Here is a 10,938-nt window from a genome sequence, read left to right as displayed (position 1 = left end):
CTCGGGGTCTCATTAGCACAACAATCTTCAGATTAAACTAGAGTGCTTACAGAATTGAAATTGTAAGCCCAATAAACCTTGGCTATTAAATACAATGTCAAATTAGAAACCACATAGCAAAATTAAATAGTTGACTCAGATTTTCATTTGACGGTCTCTTTTACCACTTCACAGACATTCCCATTGTTCTTTTTTTAATTATTACAGTTTAGAATATGTTAGTGTTTGCTTACAAAACTGGGTACAGAATTCATGTACCCACCACAGTGCCAGCGTCCCTCTACTCTGTTCCTACATCATTTCCGGTCCTATTTTGGTTCCTTCCACCCCTCTGTCCACTGTTTGCTAATAAGTTTTGTATTCCAAGACCAGGGGGTGTCGTTTTCATTATTGGCATCTATTCCATTGTTTTGACTCTCTGTATTCCACAAATGAGTGAGACTTTCTGATATTTGTTCTCCCTCTGCCTTACTTCACTTAACACATCCCATCCATTCACATTGCAGTAAACGGCATGATTTTATGATTTCTTATTTTCTTACAGCTGAATAATAATCCATTGTGTATACGTGCCACCACACGCAGTAAAGTTAATCTGAAGAAAATTCAAAGAGAAGACCAGCTTCCCAGAGGTTGTTTTTTTCTCTTAAACTCGACCTCCCTACTGTTTTGAACTAAGCCTTGCACTCCTTTAGTTGTTACAGCAGGCGCAATTTTTTTTTCTAACAGGGAGAGTGAGAATGCAGTCCCCCACTACCACAAATCATGCAGTCAAGTTTCCCCACTTTTGGGGAAATTGCAGGGGTTAGCACATCCAGAGTGCAATTGATAAGCTTTGTCCTGGGAAAACCACTTTTGTGATCAGGGTGTCTCCCCTGAACAGGCACAATTTTATGTGGACAAGACCCGACCCATAGAGATAGCACTGAATTGTGTACATTCCCTAAAAGAATCCACATAGGGTACAGGCGTGTCAGAGCTCCATAAACATAAGCCTGCTCACAAATCAAATAGCAAAACACCCTGAGCACCAGAGTCACTAGAGCTGGTTCTTAACTTAAAAAAAAAAAGTTGTTCAGGAAGCAGGAAAGAAAACTTTGTCCTGGCTACAGCATGGCAATCTATCTTAACACAGAGAAAAAAAATTCAGCTCTGTGAGGATTCAGCTTTTAGATTGAACACGGCTTAACTCTATATTTGGGTTCCTTGCATATTCTTCATGGGAGTACAAATAAAAAGAATCTGTCCCACCGAGTTGTCTGGGACTCCTCATCTCCATCCATGGTGACTTTTAAAACCTAACCCATTCCTACCTCTCCTCACAGCCCCCAAGGAGGCCTCCAACTTTCCAGGAGAAGGCATTTTCCGGGTGTTCGCCTTACAAGCGGCCAACATGGCTGACCGAGTTCGATTCCTCCGCCCCTCTCGGAGAGCCCAGCAAGCTACCGAGAGTATTCGATATGCCAGACACAGTAACAACAAAGTCTCCAATGGAGACGTTACTGGGCCCGCTCGAGCAAATCGACGATCAACGGGAGGGCCTTTACCTTTACCTTTATACATCATACCCACGAGTGAAGCCCCACAGAACCAGGTAAGCGGGACTCTGAGACCTTGGACTCCAGGCTCAACGGACCCAGGAACAGAGATCCTCTGCCTGCTCCCACCAATCTCAGGTGACCAAGGGATTAAAATCAGGAGCCCCACACTATCCTGCCCTGTCTGCTTCCACCAACCACCAGCGACCCAGGGATTACACACAGAAGACCCACCCTACTGGTACCAGATAAATACCTCACCTGCAGATCTCCACTACCTCCACTACCCAGCCACCACCATGCTCCAGGATGCTTTCTTCAGATTAACTCTAGTGCATGTGGTGTCATGTATACACAGTCCGGAGCAGCTTGGAACACCTATACATCATACAATAACCAAGCTCATTGAGGTTTCTTGGGAGTTCAAGATGCCGCTCTGTCTAACGTTCATTGATTTAAAGAAGGCCTTTGATTCTGTTGGGACAGAAGCAGTCGTTGAAGCCCTAGCCAATCAGGGCATTCAAACTCAATACATCAGGATCCTCCGTGAGCTGTATTATGGATTCACTACCAGGATCTTACATTCTATAAAGAAGTGATCATCGATGTCAAGAGAGGGGTTCGGCAGGGTGATACCATTTCACCGAAACTCTTCAGTGCCACCCTTGAGAACATTATGCAACAACTGGAATGGGAAGGAATGGGAGTGAAGATAGATGGTCGGCAACTATACCACCTCTTCTTTGCTGATGACATTGTTCTAATAACATCAAACATTAGTCAAGCAGCACAAATGCTGGCCAACTTCGACCGTGAGTGTGGAAAGGTAGAATTACAGCTGAATTTCATGAAGACAATGTTTATGAGAACAGTCTCGTTCCTGACGTTCCATTCACTCTCAACGAAATGACCATCTCTGAATGCAACAGTTATATATACCTAGGTCCAGAAGTGAACATGACGAGTGACCTGGCACCTGAGTTGCGCAGGAGGAAGAGAGAAGCTTGGGACGCCTTCAAGAACGTTGAAGAAATAGCTAAGAGGACAAAGAACCTGTGGCTCCGGTCACATCTCTTCAATTCCACTGTTCTTCCCGCATTAACATACGCCTCAGAGACCTGGGCCCTATGAAAACAGGATGAGAATGCTATTCGGGTCTCCCAAAGAGGAATCAAAATGCTTGGAGTATCACGTTTCACTCAAATGACGAAAGAATCTGGAATTCCGACCTCCATCAATGGTCAAGAATCAGGGACACTGTCTCGTCTGCCAAGACATCGAAAATCAGATGGGCTGGACACGTAATGAGATTTGGAGACAACCACTGGACTAGAGCCTTTACCAACTGGATTCCACAGGACATCAAAAGATCACATAGTCACACACCTATGAGATGATCAGAACTTCTTCGTCAAGACCCTGAAAGATCGGTTTGAGGCTCTTCGTGTTCCTACAAGACCAGATGTCACTGGGCTACACTAGCATGTGACAGAGATGAATGGAGATATTACTGGCACCCGCTCGAGCAAATCCATGAGTAATGGGATGTCAAGTGATCAAGTGCACCTCCTGAAGACAATGGGTCTTACAGTTTTCTCTGTGCATCCTTTGGACAAAAGGAGTTGACAACAGACCTAAGAGAATAGGCAACTGCCTTGCACATGGCTCTTAGAGTGATCCCTGAGCACAGAATGAGTCCTGAGTACCACCAGGTGTGGCCCTAATAACTAACAATACAACCCCTCCCTTCAGACTTACTGATATGATACATTTACTCATCCACATCTACTGCTGATTTCTATCAGTTAGATAAACCCTGTTCTTTAGGTTTGCATCTGCCAGCAAGTCCAAGAAGCCACATAACTTCTCTAGCTTAAGAAAACTCACAGAAATGTGGACTCTTCATTTTATTTTAGCTGAAAGGCTGATTGTTTTAGTTAGAAAACAAGCTAGTTTTTGAAGATCAGTCTGGAGAACTCAATTAACTGGAGCATATCCTCTAAAAGCAGGAAGCTGAGGTTCAGTCCAGCCCCAGATAGTCCTCTGAGCTGCTCTGGAAGTAACTCCTGAATATGGGTCCAGGAATAGCCCCTGAATACTGCTGAGTGCAGTCAAAAAAGTTTTTTTTTTAAGAAAATGGCAACTGAATTAGAGTTTTAGCATGACTACCATTCTCAGTGATTTTCATCCTCTGTGGGAGAAAAGAAACTATACAATCTCTTCAGTTTCAGGATGTTTATGAGTTTATAATAACCTAAGGATGTAGACAATGCCATAAAGAAGGGAAAATGGGAGCTAAAGACAATACAGAGGATAAGGCAGCTGCCATGCACTTGGCAGGCCTGGGTTTATCCCCCACACCACATATGACACCCCAGGCCCTGCCAGGAGTAATCCCAGAGCACAGAGCCAGGAGTCAGTCCTGAGCATGCCCAGGTGTGCCACTTCCCAAAATAAGAGAAAAAAATATAAGTTCACTATGTACATGGATATTATGACCATGTTACAAACAAACAAACTAATCTTATTTTTAAAAAAAATAGAAAGTATCCTACTCTCTTCAATTATGTTTCCCTTTCACTATGATTTTTTTAAAGCAAAGTGAAGATTGGGAACTGATGTTCTAAAATCAGAAAAATGTTAAGATTTTCTTACAGTATCTAGCTTCAGTTTTACGCTAACGTTCAGAAAGTATAATTTTCTTATAAAGGCTTGTCTTTTGATATTACTGCAAGAGAAAATAGAGTAACTTTCATCACGGTGTAAGATTACAGAATCCCTGCAACAGATGTTTCATCAATAGGAGCGAAAATTAAAGGGTGCCTGAAGAAACACTTAACATTTTATTAAGCTCGCTTATCTTTGATGCCAACAGGGAGGTTGGTTCTTACAACATTATAAAAATTAGTCTCATAAGTTAGTGCTTCTACTGTTTAAGAATAGTCTTTCCCAAGGGGTCGATATCAAAGATATACAAAATACTGGTTGAACTCCACAAGAAGAAAACATACAACCCTATCAAAAAGTGGGGCAACGAAATGAACAGAAACTTCCTCAAAGATGAAATCCTAATTGCTAAAAGACACATGAGAAAATGCTCTACATCATTAATCATCAGGTAGATGCAGATCAAAACAACAATGAGATATCATTTCACACCACAGAGACTGGCCCACATCCAAAAGAACAAAAGCAACTGATGCTGGCACGGATGTGGTGAGAAAGGGACCTTCCTTCACTGCTGGTGGGAATGCCGACTGGTTCAGCCCTTTTGGAAAACAGTATGAACGATTCTCAAAAAACTAGAAATTGAGCTCCCATTTAACCCAGCAATTCCACTCCTGGGAATATACCCCGGAGAGGCAAAAAAGTATAGTCGAAGTGACATCTCCAGTTGTCTATTCATTGCAGCACTGTTTACAATAGCTAGAATCTGGAAAAAACCTGAGTGTCAGAGAACAGATGACTGGTTAAAGAAACTTTGGTACATCTACACAATGGAATACTATGCAGCTGTCAGAAAGGATGAAGTCATGAAATTTACATACAAGTGGTACAACATGGAAAGTATGATGCTAAGCAAAATGAGTCTGAAAGAGAGGGATAGACATAGAAAGATTGCATTCATCTGGGGAACATAAAGTAACAAAATAGGAGACTAACACCCAAGAATAGCCGAGATAAGTACCAGGAGGTTTACTCCATGGCTTGCAGGCTAACTTCACACTCTATGGGTAAAGGCAGCCCAGATGTAGAAGGGAGCACCAAGCGGGGGGTATTGGAAAGTTCCCCCCAGGATGGGAGAAGCATGCTGAGACTAGACTCTAGACTGAACATGTTGCCACTCCATGCCTCTTTTGCAGGCCACACCACCCAAAAGGAGAGAGAGAACAAAAGGGAGTGACATGCCACAGAGGCAGGGTGAGATGGGGGGATAAGGGCGGTGGGAGGGGTACTGGGATCAGTGGTGGTGGAAAATGGGCACTGGTGGAGGGATGGGTACTCTATCATTTTACAACGGAAACCCAAGCACAAAAATTTGCAAGTCTACAACTGTACCTCATGGTGTTTCACTAATAAAAAAAAATTATTTTTTTAAAAAGAAGCTGTGGCATGTATACTCAATGAAATACTACTTAGCTATTAAAAAGAGGAAATTGTACCTTTTAAACCTTAGACTCTTAGTCTGGAAAAATGTATGTCACCGAGGAAATGGCAAATATGGGAGGGATGGGTAGAGGGGCTTGTTTGATAGTGTGATTGCACTGGAATTTTGCAGTGAGGCTTAGATACACACATTGAGGTGTAAAGTTCTATTCTGAAATGTTATATAATTGTAAAACAATGGCAAATATACTGTTTTTAAGAAAAGTAAAAAAATAAATAAATAATATAAATTTTTAAAAAAAGAATAGTCTTTCCAAGAGAGAGAAAAGAAAAGTGCCTGCTATAGAGGCAGGCTGGGGTGGGAGTGGCTTGAAGGGGTGTTAGGGAAAATGGGACGCTGGTATGGAAAATTATACTGGTAAAGAGATGGTTGTTAGAATATTGTATGACTGAAACACAATCATGAACAATGTTGTAATGCTCTATCTCACAGTAGCACTGTAGCGCTGTCCTCCCGTTGTTCATTGATTTGCACGAGCAGGCCCAGTAATGTCTCCATTGTAAGACTTATTGTTATTGTGTTTGGCATATCGAATACGTCACGGGTAGCTTGCCAGGCTTTGCTATCACTCCAGCCCAATTATGGCCATTTTAAAACCTTTGGAGTATCTATAGAACTGATGTAAATGCTTTGTCACTAGATTGTCTGGCTCTCCGAGAGGGGCGGAGAAATCGAACCTGGGTTGGCCAAGTCATCCACGTGCAAGTGATTCAATAAAAATAATAATAAAATAAAGAACAGTGTTTCCTTTTCTATTTTGTTTTACCTCTTTTTCCAAGCTCCACAACCACAAGTAACAGGACTGAACTGCAATTTTACATCCATTGTCCCAACATCTTTGCTATAGATAACCCAATGCACATGTACCCTGAGGTCACATAACAGTATCTACATGTCTAAATGATTACATGTCTATATGATATAAAATGTATCATATAGCAGTTTTAAAGATGCACAGATATGATTAAAGACTCCAAAAATATGTTCATTTTTATTGAAAATAAAACTGTTAGGTTATCCTGCTGCTTGGAGCATGGGAACCAGAACACAGTGAAGGGTCCAGAGAAAGAGCGTTATTGGCAACAGACTGGCAGGTTGTAAATGGGCACATTCATCCTCAGAGCAGCCATCTTGACTGCCTGGTCCACAGGAAGGATTTTCATAGAGAATGAAAACAGGGAAAAGTGTTTTCTAAGAAGGTCAGGTTAAAGGTTGGTGAGCACAAGGTGATCAATAAATTCACTGATTCACTGAAAACCTGATCTTCTGAAGCACACTTCTGGTATAATTGCATAAAAAAATTGATTAAGGTTTCCATCCTCTTATCCTTGAGGACAAGATGAAAGGGACATTCCCAATCTTTTATCCATTTCTCCCCAGTTTTTCTGGTTTCTAGTACTTATTCAAGTTCCTGATTTAGTCCTCTACTATGGTTCCTCCTCACATGGGGATTTTCTTTTCCTTTCTCTTCTACTTTCCATTAAATTTTTCAATTTTCTAAATAAATAAATATATAGAATGTATATTTCTCTGGTCCAGATTCATAATTTTAAACTTTTCCATAACAGAACAAAAAGAAAAGCTTCTGAATAGCCTGTAGAATTCATTTGAATCTTTAAGGGGAAGAGAATATCTCTAAGAATATCAACGCACAAGCTCCAGATATATGTGTTAGTGATATTTTTTCCTCTAGGTTGATTTTTCTTTCTCCTATGAAATCTACCACATCCTCTCCATCGCTTTCTTTTTTTCCTTCTTTCTTTTCTTTTCATCTTTTTTAATTTTTTTTTGCCACACCTGCTGCTGCTTATGGCTTACTCTTTTCTCTGTCCTCAGGGATCACTCCTGAAGGTGCTCAAGAGACCGTATGAGGTGCTGGAGATTGAACTCAGGTCAGTCATATGCAAGACAAGCACCTTACCTGCTGTACTATTCCTGCTCTGCCCTCTCTCTCCGTCCTTTCTATGTGTATCTAGGACATTCTAGGCTCATCAGAAATATAAGATATCACAGACTTGAGAGTAGAAACAGAAAAGTCCTCAGGTCTTTTTGTATTTTTCTTTTTTGCCTTTTCGGTCACACCCAGCGATGCTCAGGGGCCACTCCTGGCTCTGCACTCAGGAATTTCTCCTGGCGGTGCTTGGGTGACCTTATGGGATGCCGGGGATCAAACCCAGTTCAACCGCATGCAGGGCAAATGCCCTACCCGCTGTGCTATCGCTCTGACCCCAGTCCTCAGGTCTTTGATGGGCACAAACTGAATTCAGGGAAAAAATAGAACACAACATATAGAAATAATGGCAGACAGTTTTCCCCACACTTTATTTAAACACCATGGTTTACAAAGTTGCTCATGATGATTTGCTGAAGCTATTCAATATTCCAGTGGCAGTCCCACCACCACTATCACCTGCCCTCCGTCACTGTCTCCAATTTTTCCAAACTACCCCTCAAAATGGAAAATAATTTATTTTACAAAAGCAACGTTTCTTCCTGAATCCAGATTTAAAATTGAAAACAAAGTAGGTCAACTGGAGGAGAGAAGAGACTTTATCTCTGAGAAAGTACAGGGGCAAATGGGGAAGAGGAGTTACATGACCCAATCACATAAGGAAGAAGCCATCATCTGATACCCCAATGCCAAGGAAATTCTGGGAACCCAGAGACAACTTTGAGTAGAAAAAAAAAAACCAAATTTACTTATTTTAAATTTTACTCACTACAAAATATATTTGTGTTCCAGGAAAATAAAGCTGTTCTCCAACCTACCTTGGTGTGTAGAACAACTCTAATACCAGTGTGTTTATTGACTAAGCTACAAAACTGCATCTTAATGCACAAACAAATATTCTTTTATTGTGTGCTCAGTACTATGAATTTTTGAGCCAGTATGGTATGTACAGTATTGCTGTCTCAAATATTTACCTAAATGTTCCTAGATGAATAGCAGTTGACCAATCAACTAAAAATAAAGAAGGTTTTCTTGTAGAGTAGATAATACCACCTCTTTCGTTGCCCTAGGTCCATCAAAGGGGCAATAGTATGCTCAAATACAAGTGAGAGGTGCTTCTGTTTCTTAAAGAATATAGATTCTTTAAGAAACAAAGGGTCAAAGGGGACAAAGCGGGAGAGACATGAAATTGAATGGTTTCTATTCTGAAAAGAGGGCAGTTGATAAAAAAAAGTTTGGAAACATGGGCTATAGAGAAGTGATTTGTTGTTGATTGTTTGAATAGTTGGTTTTAGTTTGGGGGCCATACCTGGTTGTGCTTGCGGATTGATTAATCCTTGCTCTGTGCTCAGTGATCACTCATGAAGAGTCTCAGGGAACAATACTGGGTGCCCAGGATTAAATGCGAGTTGGCTGAATGCTCTACCCATAATACTAGTCCCTAGAGCAGTTGTCTTCAACCACAGCATCACAGGTATAGAAAAGTTAAAAAACATTGGCATAGCTATTTTGATTATCGACCAGCCATGTACCAGATGCAGGACAGGTGCAATTCTATAGATACAGAAATGTTGAAACAACTGGTCTACCACCTTGGTTATACTTGCTGGTTTGTGTGCCAATATGCAGGACAGGAGCCAGTCTGCAATACAGTGCTGTTGAGGATGTTGAGTGAAAATAGTGCACGGAAAGATCTGAGCATGGCAGTTCCAGGAAGACTACACAGGGCTTAACACTCACTCAAAAGAAGTTCAAGAATTGTGATTTTCTAACTGTTGGCAGTGCAAATCTTAATGTAGATCAAAGTAAAGCTGCTGTGTATGAGGCATCTGAGGAGTGCCATCCCCCTACTCCTTGAGTGCACCATTTCTGGGTAGAAAGGCTAGGGCCCTCGGTTCACACTGGGCAAAGTCTCTGATTTGTGCCTACCTTATTCCTTTAGTGTATGAAGAAATGAAGATCGGGGGTTGGGGTAATTTATCAAGGACATCACTTAGTCCCGCATGTGCTGACCCTTTGCTGTCTCTCCCTGGTTTACAGCATCTTTTCCTGTGGCTCCTCCTATAAAAAGATTGGAATTTTTTCCTTCTCTAGGCAAAGCCCCAAAAATCCTGGGAGTTTTGGAAAGAGAAGAAACGCAAATCCTAGTCATCCTCAGCTACTTAAATGAAAGCAGGATTGGCAGGAAAATGTATAAATAAGAAATGCCAAAGCCCCAGCTTCAAATTAGGGCTTAGATTCCAAGAATCTCTCAACCTGGCTCTTAAGAGAATTGCTAGTAAAACCACATCCTATCGTTCTATCTGCCAGCCTTACGAGGGTAGTGGTATGAGTTATAAACAAGTCAAAGACTCCACAAAGAAAAGGAGGATTAATATGAAAATCCAACTGCCTGGTTCTAGATAATTGGGAGTGGACTATAAACACCTCAGCTGTCATATGGCCACTTGGGCCCTGGGATAAAAATATTTTTATGGCAACTTCTTTCACTTTGGGAAAATTGTATCTGCTTTCAACAACTGGAGGTTTGTTTCACAAACTGATTTTTTAGACTGGTGAAAAAAATGTGAATAATGATAAGGTGCAGCATGGAGAAGGGAATAGCTCTTTGGCACAGGACTACACACTTGTGGCCTTCAATGCATACTTTTTAACGTTTGTTTTAGTTATTCGGTAAAGAATCTCCAATTCCCCCTCTCCTGTCCCAAGAATAAAACTCTAATACACTTCTCTTCCTTCATTGAGCTAAAATTACTGTTAAAGAGCAGTCACAGTTTTCAACCAAATTCTCATAAAATGTTGCAAACAGGGAATGCCTGACATTCACAAAAGCTGTTTCCAAAATCTCACTAATGCTCAAATTTTGGAGCATGATTTGCAGTAAAAGCAAATTTAGAATTGGCCTGAAAATGTGTTTTGTTAGGCCTTTATAGAACTGACATTTAAAAATATAAGGCATTTCATGTAAAAATCTGGATTTCTGGATTCTCGTGAAAATTGGAAACCATGGCACAAAGAAACCTCCACCTTCCTACCTGGATGACAGTCAGCTGGGATTCTGTAAAGTTTCTGTTCTTAGTGAGCACAAGCCCACTTGACCCCCATACTCTCTACCCTGCTCTTTCCACTCACTAAAAACTGCTTCCCTTGAATGGTGGGGCATTTGAGCTTGAGGTCCTAGCAGAAGATTATGGAACAATTATTTACTTAAAATACTTAATATCCATGAGTTTGAGATGGCTTGAGCTACTAACACTGGCATTTGGGCAGATTCACCAGCT

At 41.1% G+C, this 10,938-nt stretch overlaps 1 non-coding gene across 1 annotated transcript; it reads right to left on the bottom strand.

The window, feature by feature from the left end:
• Positions 1 to 725: 725 nt before the first annotated feature.
• LOC130023880 (U1 spliceosomal RNA) lies at positions 726 to 891 on the bottom strand. Its single transcript, XR_008792538.1, has one exon. It is a non-coding gene; the product is annotated as a U1 spliceosomal RNA (small nuclear RNA).
• Positions 892 to 10,938: the final 10,047 nt, after the last annotated feature.

The sequence above is a fragment of the Sorex fumeus genome, unplaced genomic scaffold, assembly GCF_029834395.1.
Source record: "Sorex fumeus unplaced genomic scaffold, SorFum_2.1 ptg000024l, whole genome shotgun sequence".
NCBI classification, from domain to species: Eukaryota; Metazoa; Chordata; class Mammalia; order Eulipotyphla; family Soricidae; genus Sorex; species Sorex fumeus.
Note: the sequence above shows the minus strand (reverse complement) of the source record. Positions and strands in the feature narration are given on the sequence as shown.